Genomic DNA, 19614 nt, shown 5'->3' on the forward strand with positions numbered 1-19614 from the left:
TCAGTGGGCGGTGAGCCGGTAGGCAGCTGCTATCCGGAAGAGAACGCCATAATGGAAGCCAGTCCTGCCCAGCCGAAGAGCACGGAGTTAAGTCAGCACTGCAACTTCTGCCCAAGTAGCAGCTTCCTGAGCGTTGTGAACAGCTGTTGTTTCTGTTATCTACCGTGGTTCGGAGTGGCTGGTTAGGTAGTGCTGGCAACCGCACTGGACCTGTCTCCTGAGCTGACTTCATGAGATGAGTTATGTGTCAACATAGATTGTCTCCCTTAGCCCTCATTCTTCCCTATGAGGTCAGATAGTGGTTTATATTCACCCAGTGCTTTCAGTAAGCCCAGCGCTGTTTTTCCGATGCTAGTTCACCCAACTTCCTAAAGACTGTGCTGCTCACTGATGCCCTCCTCTTCCTTTCTGCTTTTAAACAAGATTTGTTTGTTCTAGATTTTGTATGTGTGCGCGCTAACATGTTTGTATACCGTGTGCATGCCTGGTACCAGTGGAGGCTAGAGGAGGGCCTCAGATTTCCTGGTTGCAGACAGTTGCATTTTGGGAACCAAACAACCCTTTTAAAAAGAGGTTTATTTTGCCGGACATTTGGGAGGCAGAAGCAGTGGACTCTGTGAGTTCAAAGCCAGTCTGGTCTAGATAGTGAGTTGCAAGCTAGCCAGGGCTATACAGTGGGACCTTGTCTCAATACAAAAATCTTACTATTTCATGTGTATCAGTGTTGGCTTGCATGTATGTATGTGTGCCATTGGCATGCAGTACCAGTAGAGGGCAGAAGAAGGCGTTAGATCCCCTGGAACTGGAGTTACAAATGATTTTGAGCTGTCCTGTAGGACCCGAACCAGGTCCTCTGCAAGAGCCGTAAGTGCTTTTAACTGCTAAAGCAACTCCCCAACCCCTCTGTGCCATTCTCAACTCACTTTTCATATGTCTTCTAGATTTATCCATGGCATATCAAGTGACAGGATTTCATTTTTTATGGATGACTTGAAGGATATGTTAGATTACTCCCTTTGAAGTCTTTGAAATTTTATATGTATGGAAACGTTACAATGTATCCTGTAAATGTGTACAACATCACATATTAATAAATCCTAAAATGAGTTAGTGAGGTGGTGATGATTAAAGGAGGGAATTCTCTGAAAGATGAAGCCTTGGGTCGGAAGAACTTTCCAACATTGCAGAGACAGGCTGTTCTTTGAGCATTGCTTGGCTCCAGGTGGTCTCTGCTCCCTGTACTGCGGAGTTTTAGTGTCTTGCTTGTTTGTCTGCTGGCACAGGATGAGTGGAACAGGGAACAAGATCTGGGCCAGAGAAGTGAGACTGGGTCAAAGGGCCTGAGACCTAAGGCAATTGTTTCATGTTTCATTTCCACTCAGTTAGCAGTAAATTGGGATTATGACCAGCCTCCTCCCGGAAGAGATGCTGGGAAGATTAAAGAGACAACACAGGCCTTCTTCAGAGCGCCTTTCAGTGTGGGACTTATTCCAGCTGCTGGGAATGCAGCATCTGCAGATTCTCTTTATGGAGGTTCCTAACCATGATGATGGGTGTCCAAAGACTGACTGAAATGGAAGTAGAAGGACATTCTCATCTTGGCCCAATTCAGTACAACAATGAAGGACAGTTTTAGCTCCAGAGTGGCGTAAGACAGGCCAAAGTTATCTTCAACCTTCATCCAGGTTGGCTTGTCTTTGTCACTGTGCAGAGAAGGAACTGCAGCATCACACACTTCCGAGCCCTCGCCTATGTGCTCCTGCCTTTACCCCACTGCCCTTCAAGAGTCAACGCCTGCACAGGAGCATTAATAGACCTCCTTCCACAGCAGTCTGCCACTGCTGGCTGTTGGAAGTTCAACTATGGGATTGAATCTTACGATCTTTGCTCAGGCCTTCGATCTTCTTCCCCCATGTGATTCCCAGGAACTTTGAGAATCTCGAAGTAACTCACTGTGGAGCTCAAGTTTTAGATAACCACGCAGTGGGTGGCCAGACAAACCTCCAACCCCACAAGATAAATTAGCGTGAAATCCAGAGAATCTGGTAAGTTTTGCTGTGACGATGAATTTCCTTCGAATAGTGTTTGTAGCTCACCCTTGTTGGTCAGATATGCCCTCAAAGATGTGCTCACCATGTCCCTCAGGTTTATGCTGCTATGTAACAGAGCATTTTTGTAGTCCTTTTGGGACTTCCTCTGTATCCTGCAAATTCATAATGTACAACTGTCTCCTGGAGCACGCTGACATTTGTCCTTAGTTTGGGTTCCAGTATCAATAAAGCTAGTGGCGGTTTTAAAACAGAATGGACCATGTCCTTTCCAAAGCATTTGCCTCAGATGAGGCCACTTCGGGTCATCAAGCAAAGAGATTCTGTGTCCCAGTGCATCGGAAGGCAAGATGCTTCTCCTGGGAAAAGATATCTGTAATGATTTAGGGATCATCAGTTTCATCTAGGTCCAGTCAGATGGCCCTATTTTCAGCAACCTTTTTCTTTCCTAATAATTTTCACTTGAGCTTCTTACTGAGGGTAATTTGACTGACACTAAAACTCAGCAATTCACAGAATTAAATTTTCATTCTATTCTCAGCAGTATCAGTCATGTATCTATAATAAATCAACTCATTCTTTTTAACATTTATGGTTCTCACCTCATGGTTTGAACTAAGCTTGGAAGTTTCTCTTTGTAAGTATTCAAGAACATTCGAATGAATATATGCTACACTATAGTTCTTGCCGCCATTGTTACTGCCATGACAGCTGGGTGAAGCACCTACCCGGGCTCCTCCGGTCTTTTAATCCAGCACAGGTGATCAGTTGATCCCCGAACCATGCATGTCACAGCTTAGACCAGTTTCATTTCTTACTGGCAAGAAACTTGTCACTGTGCTCAAGCTCAATAGTTTGACTAAGCCAGTGCTCAAATCCAGCCTTTACACATTTGTCCCTGGTCTGACTCTTGGAACAGCCAGAGACCAGTCAAAGACAAAATACACATAGCAGGACTGATGAACTGGCTCAGCAAGTAAAAGTGTTTACTGTCAAGCCTGATGTCCTGAGTTCAATCCCTGGAGCCCACATGAAAGAATGAAGGAATGAAAGAATGAAAGCAGGTTGTCCTCTGTCCTCCATATATGCACCCATAGCATGGATGAACATGCAGATATGTTTTAATGTAGTAATGTGAACAAAGGAAGTTCAACATGAAAACCATTGACTCTGAAAGAAAATTGGAGTAAAGAAGATTTGCTCTACTAAGGAACAAAAATGTTGAAAATAAAAATACAGAAATAGAAACTGCATGTAGTCCTCAGTGCTCTTAGAACTGAAATAGCATGCCCAAGAAAGAGCTCCTGAGCCTGGGGCTGTAACCAAGACCTTGTTGGAGGGAGCATGGCAATTAGCTGTCAGATAAATGAGTGTCTTAAGTATTGTACCTTCTGTACTTTTGAAATTGGTCCTGTGGGATTCCAAAGGAACCATTTGCATGGAGATGCCATGCCTTGACACTTTCTTAAACCAGTCCAACACGACACTGAGGTAGACTGTTCACAGGGAGCTGCCTCTTCTATGGTATTCCCCTGTGAAAGCACCAGAAGTTTGGGGTAACCTGCTTGCTTTTGGGAACTGCTGGCCACAGCATTCTGAGAACCTGGTGCCTGCCCTTCATGATCTGGATGCGGGAGGCATTACATATGTTATGTTCCCTGGCCTAGGTGCTGCAGAAATCACACCCTGAGGCCTCTCTGAATGCTGCTGCATCTAGAACCCACAGCTACCTGCCTACCTGAGCATGGAGATGCATGATCTGAGCAGCCTACACCTAGGAGACTGTCGCCAAAAGCAGGAAGATGGATCTTTCTGCCTCAGAGCCTCCCTGAAGGCTCCCCACAGACAAACTTGAGATCTTATCAGCTGGCAAAGCAGAAGTAATTACAAGGCCCAGCGGTGCTAGTACACAGCCCGCAGGAAAGGATAAATTTGCATCTGAGAGACAGTAAAGTGATGGCTGACAAGATGAGCAAACGCTGAATTATCTTAAGCTGAGCAGTCCGGTACAGCACTCTGCTAGCCTCCCATAGCCATTCCAGTTTGTAGTCAACAAAATTAAGTGAGCAGTTATAGTTTCAGTATCTAGTCACACTTGCTACATTTCAAGAACTTAATTTCCTCATGAAGGTAGTGGCTACTGCATTAGAATGTACTGTCTTCTTCCTTGTTCATCTAACAGCTCTTAGTTGCCTCTTTGCCCTGGTCTGTGGAAAGCTTGGAGACTGACAAATCAGTCTCAAGGCTAAGGTCATTCTCTAGCATAGCCCTGGCCCTCATACCCCTCTTCTCTTCTGTCCTTCATTGCAATTTCCTAGTCTATTTGCTTTCTGTGTTGTACTCTCTTCAGAAAAACCTCATTTTAAAACACATATTTCAAGATTAGGATAGATAAATGAAAACCTCCTAAGCAAAGGACACTTAATTTTAAAGCTGAATGAACCTTTAACAAATCAACATTCTTATTTTCCAAATAAAGAAGTTAAAACTCAAATAACGCAATCAAGCACCCCTGGGTCACAGAATCATAGCTGAGACAACGGTGAGGCTGGTCTTATGACTCTTGTCCTGGGTCTCGCTACACAGGATTTACTGCCTGTCTTCAAGATACGAAGGTGATGTCACCCATGGAAATAATTAGACCAGAGAGTTAACCATGATTCATGGCTGTCTTCTCAATTTCTAAATATAGGAATGAGAAGGTCAGGTAGAGGGAGGAATTGCACAGCAGAATCACTTGTTACCCTTTCTTATGGAGATGGATAGGTCGGTTGTCTTTTTGCAACTGTTACTTGGGACCCTGCTCACACTCTAGCTGTGCCTGGATTCCAGCCTACCCTGTGGTCCTATTAGTTTCTAGTCCACTGGGTTTCCAGGGGCATCTCTGTTCACTCAGCTGATGTCCTCTTTCTCTTGTGAAAATATGAGGTCATAGCCTTCTATAATTGGCAGAAACTGTAGACATCCACATTTGTAGCTGTCCATGTGTAAGTGTGGCTTACATGAGTGTGAGCCTCCTAAATAGCTCCCAAATCTGCCTCCACCCTCATCTTTACTCATTTCTGTACCTGGTCCAGGAAATGTCATCCTCTCTGTCTCTGTCTTTCTCTCTCTGACAGTTTCACTATGCATTCATGGTTGGTTTAGAACTTGCTATATAGATCAGCCTGCTCTTGAACTTACAGAGATCTTTCAGCTTTATCTCCTGGCTGCTATCTTGTCTCTTATCAACAAAGGGCTTAGATGGAGTGGTCCTCTAGTCTAACCAATTCTCCCCTAGGAAATAGAACTGTTGCTGTTTTAAGATATAATTTATGTACAGAAAGTTCACCTTTTGGGTGTGTAGTTCCGTGAATTTTGACAAGCACACAGTCATATAACCACTACCACAATCAAGAGATAGCATAGGACCTCAAAAGCTTCCCTGGAACCATTTGCAGCCAGCGCCTCCTTTCATTTCCAGACCATGACAACCACTGATCTGTTATCCTCATAGTTTTAGCTTTTTAAAAATATCATACAAAATAGAATTATATGGTGAGTATTTCTTTATAGCCTTGAGTATTTAGAGCTGGTTTCATACATTTAGCAGATGAGTCCAATTCCATTCATCCATGCTGTTGTATGGACTGTTTTCTTGTTGCTAAGTAGAACTCCACTGAGTTAACAGGTAGTTTGTTGATCCTTTTACTAGTCAGTGAACTGACTTATTTCCAAGTTTCTGAAAGTTGCTACAAACATCCAGTTCTAGTGCATGCATGTGTGTGTGATCTGTGAACACACCTTTGCATTTCACTTGAATAGGCCTTAGAAATCCACTGCTGGGTTGGATGGTGTATTAGCTGCTTTTTTTGTTGCTGTAACAAAATACCAGACACAAATAACTTAAATTTTTTTTAAAAAAGGATTTGGTTTTGTTCATGGCTGGAGGAGACAGTCCATCATAGTAGGAAAAACATGGCGGTTGGAGTGTGAAGCCGATGGTGACATTGCATCCACGGTCAGAAAGCTGGACCTGCTTTCCATTTCTAAAACGGTGTACCCAGCTTGGCCTCAAGCTCACGATCCTCCCACCACCACCTCCTCAGCACCCGCCTACCAGTGTGTTCCACCACAGTGGCACATTCCTCTTTTTATTCACCTGAACCCTGACCAGGGGACGGTGCTGCCCACGCTTAGGGCTTTACCACGGGCCCAGGTAAATCTCCCTGGAAATGCTCTTACGGGCCTTACACAGAGGTCTGTCTCCCAGGTGATTTAAAACCCTATCAAGTTGGCAATGAGGACTAACTATCACGGATGGCGAGATATTTCTAACTTCAAATGGAAATTGGGAAATTGTTTTTCAAAGCAGTAATACTCAGTATGTGAAGAGACTATTGATCCGCAGTCTCATCTGCATTTGGAGGAGTTTAGAATTTTTATTTTTTATTAGTTCTTTGATCACCCTCTTCCCTTGACTCCTCCCAGATCCCCTCCTTTCCCTCCTAACCTTGCGTCTCCTTGCTTTTAAAACCCGTGAAGTGCCACTTGTTCCATCCACACATTCTAGAATGTGTGGCCTTGCACTGGAGCACAGTCAGCTTACAGGGGTGACACTTTTAAACAAAACTGACTCTCTCCCACTCACAGTAGCTATCAAGTTTTAAGAATTGTTGAATGAACATCCTTAAAACAACAACAACAACAGCAACAACTTCGAATGTGTGTTATGGACATACTCAGGAAGTAGAGTACCCACTGTTCAAGTGTGAGGCTCTGTACTTGGGTCCCCAGCACGCATGTTAAAGTTATATGCTTCGTTGGACATCTGTAGTCCTAGCACTTTAGGAGACAGACAGGAAAATCCAAGGGGCCAATAGGGATGAAACAGTGAGCTCTGGGTTCACTGAGATTCAGTACCCCCAAAATATATGACGGAAAAGTGAGTGAGGAGACCACACAGCGTCAACTTCTGGCCTCCACATGTGACTACAGGGGCAAAAGCACCTACATGCTCAGTGCGCACACAGAGACACACAATTAAGACACACAGTTCACTCCCCTCCTGAATGTGTCTTCATTACTTCATCGGTCTTCAAGATCTTAGGCACCTGTGAGCCCAAACTATTCCTACTTCACCTGAAGAACCCGGCCCACTGAGGGCCAGGTTCTGCTTAAGGTTACAGTGAATCAAGCATCTTAGACTCTTCGGGAATTGAGTTGAAAAGCGCTTAGTCTTATCAAAGGTGAACATACAGCAGAGACCAATCTTGTGTCTCTACCGCCGTTCATAACCATCTGCGAGTGGGACTACTTCTGATAACATACATCTTGCCAGGTTATTTCCACGTTTGCACAGTTTGCACAGCTTCCCATTTGACAGATGAAGAAACAAACAAACAAACAAACAAAAAAACCTCGTGTACTGCAGAAAATTCCAGCTCACTCAGGGCAGAGTTACTGACTCTATGGCCAAAGAGACCTGGGCTCAGGCCTTGGCTCTGAGATTATTAGCTGTGTCATCCCCAGAAAGGTGCTCCATATTTACAACTGAGTCAGGCGGCGTCTACTTTCCACACGGGAGAGGATTAGACAAAATGCTACAAGCGAAAGAGTGATGCTTGACACAACTCACCACAGTTAATGTCTGTATTAACTATTCCATGCTCAACACCCAAGCCTTCCAGGATTTGCGCTGAACCTACAGATTCAGCCTTGTCTTTCTCCCTATGCTATCCTTATATACTATACCCAGTGCTAGGTGTTTTTTTTTGTTTTTGTTTTTGCTAAAAGTCTTCTCCCCAAGAGGGCGTTCCTGCATAGATAAGGCTAGCCTGTCTCAGTGTCCCCATTCCTGGCAGTGCACTTCTGCATCAGTCACCCCCTCCCTTTCTTGACCGGAAAGACTCAGCTTTGGAATCCCTTTCCCTGCCTTGCAGGTGATGTGATGAGCTGTTTTTGTGAAGAATGAGGTACAATTCAGAGGTTCGACACAGGCAAGAGCAAACCTTTGGCTTTCCTTCAGTCTGAGTTTAAGTTCTAATTCTGCCCGCCGCTCACAGCTTTGCTTGCAGACCTACTACTCTGATGTGGTGTGAGATGGATGGCTTGGAGAGATTTTTGAAGATAGTAGGCACTGATCTTTGTTTGTTTGTTTGTTTTCATCGTTTAAATATGCTTTTTAATTAAATTTTTATTTTTTACATTAATTACATTTTATTTACTTTGCATTCCAGCTGTAATCCCCTCCCTCATTCCCTCCCAGTCCCACCCTCCCTCCCTCATCTCCTCCCTGCCCCTCTCTAAGCCCATTAATAGGGGAGGTCCTCCTCCCCTTCCATCTGACTCTAGCTTATCAGGTCTCTTCAGGACTGGCTGCAATGTCCTCCTCTGTGGCCTAGCAAGGCTGCTCCTTTTTTGGGGGGAGGGGGGAGTCAAAGAGCCCTCCATAGAGTTCATATCAGCAACAGTCCCTGTTCCCCTTACTAGGGTACCCACTGGCACTGATCTTTGTAAAGCACAGACCCTAGCTTATAATAGGAGCTGAATTATAGCACTTGTTTCTAATGACCATTATTTAAAAGCTATAATTCTATTTGTGGTGATCAACATTTGTTTGTTTGTTTGTTTGTTTGTTTGTTGTGTATGAGTGCTTTGCCTGGATGCATGTGTATGCACCATGTGTGTGCTGGGCCCACAGAGGCCACAAAAAGGCATCTGATTTCCAGAAAGCAGAGTAACAGTCCACTGTGAGCTGCCATGTGGGTGCTGGATTTCAACCCAGGTCCTCTGCAAGAGCAACAAAGGCACTTAACCACAGAGCCATCTTTCTAGCTCCATTATTTTGTTTTTAAGGAATACTTTCATTTATTCTACACACTTATAGAGTATATTTTATGACTTATCCATCCGCCAGTACTTTACCCTAATTCCTCCTAGTGTCCCCAAATAGAAGTTGGGCTTTGGGGGGTAGGGGTGAGACAGGCCTCATTGTATTCCAGCTTGGCTTAGACCTCGTTGTAGAGCTAAGAAAAGACTTCGACTTCTGGTCCTTCTTTTCCACCCCCTGAATGTTGGGATTACAGACATATGCCACCATGCCCTATGTATAAGTGCTGGAGGCCAATCTCGGGGCTTCATTCGTGCTGGGTAAGCACAATTGATTGAACTACAGCCCTTCCCATTTTTAAAATATATTTTTTTTGTTTTAGTTGTGTGTGTGTTGTGTGTGTGTGCCACTGAGTGTGTGGGTACTGTTGGAGGCCTGAAGATCCCCTGGAACTGGAGTTACAAGTATTGTTGTGATTTGCTCAATGTGGGTGCTGAGAACTGAACTTGGGTCTTCCGGAAGGGCACCAGACAGTCTTAACCCCTAAGAAATTTCTCCAGCCCCACAAAAGCTTACTATATCACAGAGTAACTGGGCTTTAAATATCTGACCACATTTCCTTACTTCTTTACCCACTCCTTCACCCTGGATGGTATCTAATGTTTAGGCTTTACTTTATAGCCTACTTTATATTTTAAAATATAAAGAAATTCTGTGCCCCTGACTGTCTCCTTACTATCCACTGCAGCGTTATGAGGAATGCTGGTATCAGGCAGACATGGGTTCTATAGCAAGCTAATTCCTTGACCTCAACATGACTTCTTTTCTCAAACTGTGTCTAACATTAAGAAATGTTCCACCGTGGAAATCTAAACTTTTCTATAGTCACCCGAGTATCTCCCTGGACTGTATCCTATATTGACTCCTGGTCACAGACAATGGGTTCCCTCCTCTGATTTGTGAAGTCCAATCAAAGGCCCTGACCTCTGCCCTGAATAGTGGTGGCATTCTGACTATGACTTATGAGGCATATTTTTTTTTTTTTTACACACCTCTGCATTTTGTCCCCTTTCACTAAGCTGGGTGTGAGGTATTTTTCTTTTGAGCAGAGACAGTTCTCTTGCCTTTTGTGTCTGCTGTCATGTTCTCACCCTGTGCCTTTACTGAGCAGTTCTCTATCACTGTGTACAGCCCTGTCACTCTGGTCTGTCAACAGTGACAGAGATGATGACAAAGCTGTTTTTTACCCAGTGGTTACCCTGCGCCAGGCCTATTGTCTCCCCTCAGCCTTACCGCCTTACCACGAGCTAACTCCATTTTTACCCTTGGTTTATAGACAAGGGGAAGGAAGCTTAAAAATCAGCAGTCACCGGCCTGAGGTTCCAAAGCTGCTGAGTGGCAGGTCCCAGAATGGATGCAGGTAATCTGACGCCAGAACCCAGGCTCCTGTCAGCAGCACCCTGCCCACCTCCTCCGCCATCAGAGAGATGGATAGGGCTATAATTGTCCTACTTGCGTCAAAGGATGGTCTGAGCACAATAAAATGAAATAACTGGAGAGGGTTTCAGAAATAATAAAAAGAAGTTAGAGATTCAAAGGAAAAGCATTGTCATTAAACCTTGGGGATTTCCAGACATCATTTCATAGTTCCGGTTCCCTGACATTATTATCTGCTACCATCTGCCCTCTATTAAAGGTTTCCCAAAGGGATGGTGTTGATGAGAACCCAGCGGTACTTAGAGGAAATTACTCCCCCAAGTGCTTCTGGGTGACCCTTAAACCTCTGCCCTTGCAGACAGAGCAGGTTCTGAGACATTCCGTTTTGGTGTTTTATTCCAGAGGATGACAAAGAAGTGGGGGAGGGGGGAAATCATTAATCATTGATTTTCTGGGAATACTTTTAGGATTTGGACCTGTGTGTTGTCTGTCTCCCTTTTCATAAGGCTCGCCTGGGTCCAGGGTCACATTTGTCTATGTATTTTTGGCTCATACTTGGTCTGGAGAGAATGCTGTCTGAGATGATGCCTGAACGTTCAGTAACCCCTATGGGAGCTGCCAGTGTCTTAGCAGCCACGGGGACTTGCTGCCAAGACTTATGGCCTGAATATTTGCTCCCTAGACAAAAATGAATCCTTCAAGTTGTTCTTTGACTTTCACACATGTGTCATGGTACACACACATACACACACACACACAAATAAACAAACAAACAAACAAACCAACCAGGGTTAGGAAGAACAGGAACTTAGTCTTGGTCTGGGAGAGGGGTCACCTGTGTGATGGTGGAGGAGTCTATTGGGTGCTAGGAGAGGGTCTCTAAGCACAGATGACGAGGTAAGGTTCCCTCGTCGTCAGTCAGCTTCTCATTCTGCTCTGACCAATAGGAGACAGCACGAGCGATCACTAATCATTTTTGCATTGACTAAATAACTGCAGAGCCAGGAACTAGAGAGTGGGCTCAGAGGTTAAGAACACCTGCTGCTCTTGCAGAGGACCCGGGTTCAGTTCCCAGCACCCAGACTGCAGCTCCATCCATCTGAAACTCCGGTCCTAGGTGATTTAGCCCTTTCCGTACGCACAGCCAAGACGCTCATGTGCAGGAAATCAAAATAAATAATCCTTTCAAAAATTACAGAGCTCATTGCTGCCAAACCGAGAGAAACTCAAGACGATGTAACAGTGCGTCCATTAAAGAGAATGCTGTAGATGACACTGACGGTCCCCACTTCGTGTGTCAGGAGCGGGATGTGTGCTGCGCAGGCCTCATCTCACTTAGGAGGCACAGCAGCCTCCTAAGGTAGGTTCTATTATTATCCAACCTCAACAAAGGAAGACAAGGCACTTGGAGAGGTTGAGTCACCTGCCCGAGGGGTTCAGGTGGAGCACACTCCCCTTTCCTTCTAGCTTTTTACTGTGAAAATGTCAAGTCAATAGAAAACTTGTAGAATAAAAACTTGAAAGGTACAGCAGCAGCCACATGCTTCACTGGTTACGTTTACTCCTAAGCCTATGCTTTCTATGGTTTTATTTGATTTCAGTTTTCTAAATGAGCCTGTACTTTGTGAAACACTGAAATCCAATTTAAAAAAGAAATCTGTTTTATTTTTAAAGATGCTGGATCTAAGAGGCGCTACTATGTAAGAGAAAGTATCTCCAAAAGGTTGAAAGGAGAGATGACCTTCAACTGTGACATCCAGAGAGGAGCCTTGGGAACTCACAGACACCTCCTGGGAGTGCCTTTCCTATTTCTGAGTATCTCCTTTTAACCTTTTTCGTTTGTTTGTTGTTGTTACTGCAGTTTTCCTCCATTGCTCTCCACCCGTACATTTATAACTGACAGTGCGGTTGTCAGGAAGACTGAGTGATAGAAAAGTGCTGAAAATTAATGCGCTCAGCAAACAGAGAAATCCTAACTAGTAATAAGCATAATTGCTCTTCAAAATCTATCCCAAGCCCTCGCCCCCAGCGGCAGGCAAACAAAGAGGCAGAGCGTGTTCCCATCAGACACCTCCTTAGCTGGGAGGGATGAGTCAGTTGTCAGCCTCACTGCAGGCTCCTCTCTGCTTGAGCATCAGGTAGCGGGGCCCTGCTCCAGACTTGCCCCATGCTTCCTCGTTCTAAGGCTGGGCACAGGGGTGGAGAGAGGGGTCTCAAGGACATACCTGCCTTAGGCCCCGTGTTATACCTGTTATACGTGTTATACTATGTCTCAAAGACATACCTGCCTTAGTCATCCCCTGACTGATGATCTCTCCAGATTTGTTTCCTGAGTGGAAATTAGGAGCATAGTCTACTTGGACAGCAGACATTGGGATGACAGGAGACTGTGGCCTGCTAACTTATTAAAAGATGCAAGCCAAGCGGGGGGGAAGGAAGGGATAAGTAGGGAGATGAGATGCAAAAACAGTGTTTGTTTGTTTTTGTGCTTTTTCTTGGGGGAGGGGTTGGAACAAGCTGGCCTCTCTCAGCAATCCTCTAGTTCAGTTCCCAAACGCTGAGCTGGCAGGCATGTGTCGCCACCCATCAGACAGATAAGTAGCCCTTGCCCAGATAGGTGAATGGGTTTTGTTGCTAGGACAACACTGTTGAGAGTTTCTTGTGTTGTATAGACATAGGACTTTGGGAAAACTATCTTCTAGACTCACTTTTCTCATCTACAAATGGAATGACTTACTCACTTACTTATGTATTAATTTTAAAAGCCAAAGAGAACATTTTTTCCCCTGCTTGTTTGGAAAAAATAATGTGATGAGCTTGGAGAGGGTGAGAGAGAGGTGCCCATTTGTATCCACTCTTACCAGGGCACCGGGTGTGATTAAATACTGTGGCCAGAGATAGGCTGTATTTATCTCCTGAGTGGTAAGGGATATAAAAAACTGGTCATCAGTGCAGAACAAGCTACACCCCTTCTTCCTGAAACTCTTGGGTCTTTATGGAAGTTGACAAACTCGTCAACTGTGCAGGGTGGGTTGAGTTGTTGTGTAAGTAAGTGAAGATGCTGAGGAGATTGAGGGATGTGACAGAGACAATTCCAATAAGTAACCTATCGGTGCATAAACCCCTTGTGGTAAGCAGTAAGGAAGAATCACAAAACTGGGGTCTGTATTAGCAAAGCTCTTCGTCAACAGCGATGTGTTTAATTTGTATTTAATTATTATTCTCAGATGCCAGCAGCAATCCTGTCTAAAAGAGCTTCCTGTTGTGGACCAAAACTTCAGTTATGGAGAAATAAAGACTCATATTGTGTAGGTAGGACAAGGAATTGCTATAACTTTTTTTTTTGATAATTCAACCAAAAAAATCATCAAATGCATTAAGAAATATGCCTGTTCTTTGACTTAGTAGCTGGATATTTGCAAAGATTTAGTTCAGAGATATACTGTGCTGGCCATTACAGTGAAAATTAGAAAAAAATAAACGGTTGAACAACAGAGATTTAATTTAGTGAAATAATGACCCACTTTCTCACAGGACTGTAAAGCAGTCTAAATGATGTCAGAAGCACGTTGGTTGTTATCACAGAAAGCTACCTGAAACAACCAAAGAACAAAACAGTGAGTTGTGGTCCTGTGTATACGTCTTTCACGTGGTGTTGGACACCTGGTCTCACAATTCAAGCTGGGCCAACAAAGTCCATCCCAGAACGGTGATAGACTTTGCAGACAGGCATGAACAGTAAAGACTCCTCAGGCTCAAGTTGTCATGTCCTTCTTGTGTCCATGGGGAAGAGCCTGCCTACCATGGAGTGGCCCAAGAGAAAGTACTAGCAACAGTGAAAAGATACTTCTTGGAATAGAACTTTCTCTCCTGTCTACATGCTTCTCCAGGTGGGGTTGGCACGGAAGATATGTTGGCTTTTTGTTTTACAGCTCGGGAAGGAGGACCACAGGAAGTCAATGCTTTAGCATCTTTGTGGCACCTAATGTGCAGAATCACTGAATTCTCAGAAGCAGCCATCCTATCGGGTTCAATTTTTTTTCCTACTTGCAAATGTTGGCAAGCAGTTTAAAAAACAAATTGGCAGCATGGCTTAAAATGCTTGTGTTTGAAAGTAAAAGCTCAAATGTAAGTGGTTTAAGCAAGAAAGGGAATTTATTATTTATAATTATTTTAAAATATTTATTTTTTTGGATTCCAGCCTCACTTGCTGGGAAAAAGCCACAACTAGGACACACTACCAGAGGAAACTTGTTTCAGGCTCTTTGATCAAACCTCTGAGAAGCAGAAGACCTGGATAGAGGCTGAATCCCCAAATATCAGGTAAACAGAGAAACTGGGACTTCAGCTCTGCTTGGAATTAGTCCCATCCTAAATACTTCAAATACCTCTGATGGAAGAAAAAAAGGTGTCATTAACAAAAAAGAGAGGAACAAATACACATCTTTTAATAATAACTCTGAATATTAGTGGTCTCTACTCCCCCAATTAAAAGACATGGGCTAACAGACTGGACTAGAAAGCAGGATTCACCTCTTTGTTGTCTCAGAGGAACACACCTCACCAACAAAGACAAATATCTCCTTTGGGCAAATGGATAGAAAAATGTATTCTAAGCATATGGACCTAAGAAGCAAGCAAGTGCAGCTACTCTAATATCTGACAAAATCCACTTCAGATTAAAATTAGTCAGAAGTGATATGTAGTGATATGCAGGGGCACCCAATTTCATAAACCAACCAACCAACAAACCACTGTTGGATGTAAATCACATTGTATTCCAGCAGAATGATAGTAAGTGATTTTAATACCCAACTCTCACAAACTGATTATCTGAAAATAAGCTAAAAGAGGAACTCTGGAAGTAAATGACATCTTAAGTCAAATGGGCTTAACAGATATCTACAGAACACTCCACCCAAACACTAAAGAACATGTTGTTTTCAGTAACTCATGGAGCTTTCTTCACAACTGATTACATATTAGGATATAAAGCAATATTCAATAAATATAGAAAAATTAAAATCATATCCTGAATTTTATCCAACCATATCCAATTTTATGATACAATTTTATCAATAGTAATAAAAGCTACAGAAAATACATGAATTTGCAGAAATAAAAAACACATTGCTAAATACTAATTGGGTCAAGAATTAAATTAAGGTGAAAATTTAGAAATTTCACCCAATTCCTAGAATTGAATGAAAATACAACACACTGAAACCCATGGGACATAATGAAGGCAGCTGTACGATGAAAGTTTATAGAACTAAGTGCTTACATTAAAAAATTAAAGAAATCTCAAATTAATAAATTAATGAAAATTTATGGTATAGAAGAAATAGCAGAGATAAAAGCAAATGGAAGAGACACAGTATTTAATGAAATTATAGCAGAGATCTTTCTAAACTTAGAAAAGAAATAGACAGCTGAACATAAGAGGTATAAAGAATCCTGAATAGACATCAGAGAAGAAAGTCTCCATGACATGAAAGTCCCCATGACACATCATAGCCGGGAGCTGGGGACGTGACTTAGTGGTTGGGAGCACTGGCTGCTATTGTAGAGGACCCAGGTTTCACTCCCAGCTGTCCAATAGTGACTCACAGACATCTGTTACTCCAGTTTCAGGGGACCTGTTGCCATCTTTTGGCCACCAAGAGCACCAGAAATACATGGAGTGCACAGACAAACATGTAGGAAAACACACGTGCATTAAGATGAAAATATTTTTAAAAATTTTAGATAATTCCTTATATCCGATCAAACCATGATGAAATAAGACTAGAAACTGGTGTCAAGAGGAACTACAGACACCATAAAATACTTGCAGAATGAATAATACATTTTTAAATTGTATTATCCAAGGAATTGGGGGGAAATTTTAAAAATGTCTAAATACAAATGATAGCGAGAACACAACCTATCAGAACCTTTGGGATGCAGCCAAGGCAGTCCTACAAGGGACATTTATAGTGATAAACACTCACATTAAAGAAATACAAGGAATAAATGGCCCAATGATGCACTTCAAAGCTCTCACAAAAGAACAAGCAGTGAATCCCAAATGAAAACAATAAAGATTAGGAAGGAAATCAATGAAATGTAGACTAAAAAAATACATAAAATAAAAAAAAGAATCAGTTCTTTGAAAAAGTTAGTAAGATAAACAAGCTCTTAGCTAATCTCACAAAGGAAATAGTAAAAAGACACAAATTAACAAAAACTGAAGGTTAAAGTGTGACATTCCAACCTGACTCCATGATAATACAGATTGTTATGAGAGACTGCTATGAAAACTTATGCTCCAAAGGTTCTTTTAAAAACCTAAAAGAAGTAGATTTTCTAAATACACATCATCTACAAAAATTAAAACCAGAAGAGATAAATAACTTAATCAGATTCATGATAAGCAATGAGATCAAAGCTCAAGTCAAAAACCTTACCTTCAAAGAAAAGCCCAGAACCAGACAGTCATTCCTGAGTTCTACCACTCTTTTAAAGATCTCATAGCAGTTCTTTTTAAGTTGCTCCACAAAACAGGAAGTGGAGGGACACTTCCAAATGCATTCTGTGACTCCAGTCTTATTCTGATACAAAAACCAGTTAATATACAACAACAACAACACAAGAAAACTACAGGCCAATTATTTTGATAAACATAGAAGCAAAAATTCTCAACAAAACAGTGTAAATTCAATTCAGTGACACATTAAAAAGATCATACATACGACCAAGTGGAATTCAATAAGAAAGGCAAAGTAAGTTGGTTAAACATAAACCAACCAACAAATATATCATATAAACTTAAAGACAGACACTGCATAATCATTTTGATTGATGCTTAAAAGGTATTTAACAAAGTCTAACATGTCTTCATGATAAAAAGTCTTGGAGACATTAACAACGGATGCAACATACTACAAAATAACAAAGAATACATACAGCAAACCTATAACCCACATTACATTAAATGGAGACAAACAGCATTTTCTCTAAAATCGGGAATGGATGAGAATGCTCACTCTCTCCTCTTTTATTTGATCGAGTGCCTGAAGTCTTAGCTATAGTAGTTAGACAAGACAAAGATATAAAGTGCGTAAAAGTAGGAAAGGAAGAAGTCCAACTATCCAATTTCTCTCTGCCTGCATGAGCCTTTCCTTAAAATACCCCACAGAAAACTCTCAGATTTAATAAGAGTTAAACAACTTAGATTTAATAAGAGTTAAATAAACTTCACCCAGTAAAGTTTCAGGATACAAAATCAATATGAAAACCAGTACACTTCATATATCCCAACAATGTATTCTCAGAGAAGGATATCCCACTCAAAATAACTTCAAATAATTAAGCGTCTTAGATTATATCTAACTGAAGAAGAGAAAGACCCTCAACAATAAAACTTTAAGACACTGAAAAAGGTTATGAAAAAAGATTATAGACGGAGGAAAGATCCTCCATGCTCCTGGATTAGCAGAATTAATATTGTGGAGATGTCTATACTACCAAAATGAATCTACAGATTAATGCAATACCTACCAAAATATCAATGTCATATTATCTGTGAATACAGAGGACAGTTTGTTTCTTGCTTTTCAATGTGTGCCCTGTATTTCTTTGATGTCCCTTATTACAGTGGCTAAGGCTAATTGTGGAATATTGAAAGATGCAATGTGTGGACCTTGTTCCCAGTCTTATGCGGAAAGATGCTAGCTGTGGTGTTTGGATAGACACGTGTTTCAGGTTTTGGAAGCTGTCTTCTAATCCCAGTTTGTTGAAAAAAATTTTAAAAGCAAATTATGGCTGGATAATGAAATACTTTTCTGAATCAACCAACGTGACATTTTCTTTTCCTTTACTGTGTTAATGTGGTGAATTGCATTGATTTTTACAGATTGAGCCAGTTTTATGTTTTTAAGGTAAATCTAACAGGTCAAGACATTTTGTATGTGTGTGTGAGAGAGAGAAAGAGAGAGAGAGAGAGAGAGACGAGAAGAGGGAAGGAAGAGAGGGAAAAGTGAGAAAGGGGAGAGGGGAGGAGGCAGAAAGTAGAGAGAGAGAAAAGAGAGAGGAAATGGATTTTCAAATGTAATAAGTGATTATCTAATATATTATTGAAAGCCAGAAGTGATACATATTAGTTTTAGTGGACTTGGAAATATTTAAGTAATTATTGGGTGAGGTTTGGTAATTTGTAACTTTCAAGAAATTCATTGTTTTGCAGTAAGTTGTAGGTTTAATCCACAAACTCAGAACACAGTCCAGAAATGGAGTTGTGTAAGGGGAAGTCTGAGTGCCTGTGAGGACATTCCAGGAAAACAAGGTAAGAGTCTTGTGACCTCAGTTTCTTCAAAACATGCAGTTGTTCTTGGAGTGTGTTTTCATGCTCCTCTGAGTTTGCTTCAGATTATTCACTGTTGATTGCTGGTTTTAGTCAATTAAATGTTTGCATGTCCCTGTGGAAAAGCATGCTTTTGCCACAGGAGAACTGTCCTTGTGGTTGTACACAGTTTGAACTCGTGAGAACTTTCTTCACGTGACCTTTCTTAGCCCCCAGTGTATAAATTGTCTGAAGCTCCGAATGAAGTTGTCTGTTGCATGAGAGTTTAGTACGCTTCACTTTTTAGTTCCAATCTCCTGGGTCCCACCACCTTTAAATTGGCGACAGTAAACCTATTCATGGTATATTTCTTTTCAATTTTTTTTTAAATACTTACTTCCTTTAGTGTTTTGCCTGTATTATGCATGTGCACACCTATGTCTGGTGTTCACAGAGGTCTAAAGAGCCTATCAGATTCCCTGGAACTGGAACTGGAGTTCCTGATGGTTCTGAGCCACAGTGTGGGCCCTGGGCACCAAAGCCAGATCCTCTGAAGGAGCTGTTGCTCTTACCTGCTAAGTCATTTCTCCGGCCACCATGACATTTTCTTTCATTTGTCACTGCAGTCTGCAGCATTCTATTTTTCACCTTGGATGTTGGGAGTTTGAGTCTTCTATCTTTGTTAGTCTAGCTAGAGACTTATCAATTGTATTGGCCTTTTTACAACATCAACTTTTGTCTTGATCTTACCATCTTTCTGTTATCCGCTTAATTAATTTCTGGCTTTTATTATTTCCGTACTTCTGACTGCCTTGAATTTTTTCCAGTTTCTCAAGATGCATCTTATACTGTTGACATTTTTACTTCTAAGTATAAGCACTTGAGTACATGCGTTTTTCTTTTGAACACCCGTTAATTGTATCCCATTAACTTTGATACACATTTTCAAGCTCTTTCAGTTTTAAAGTGTTTGTTTGTGCCTATTCTTAAGTTTC

The sequence above is a fragment of the Meriones unguiculatus genome, chromosome 18, assembly GCF_030254825.1.
Source record: "Meriones unguiculatus strain TT.TT164.6M chromosome 18, Bangor_MerUng_6.1, whole genome shotgun sequence".
Classification (NCBI taxonomy): Eukaryota; Metazoa; Chordata; class Mammalia; order Rodentia; family Muridae; genus Meriones; species Meriones unguiculatus.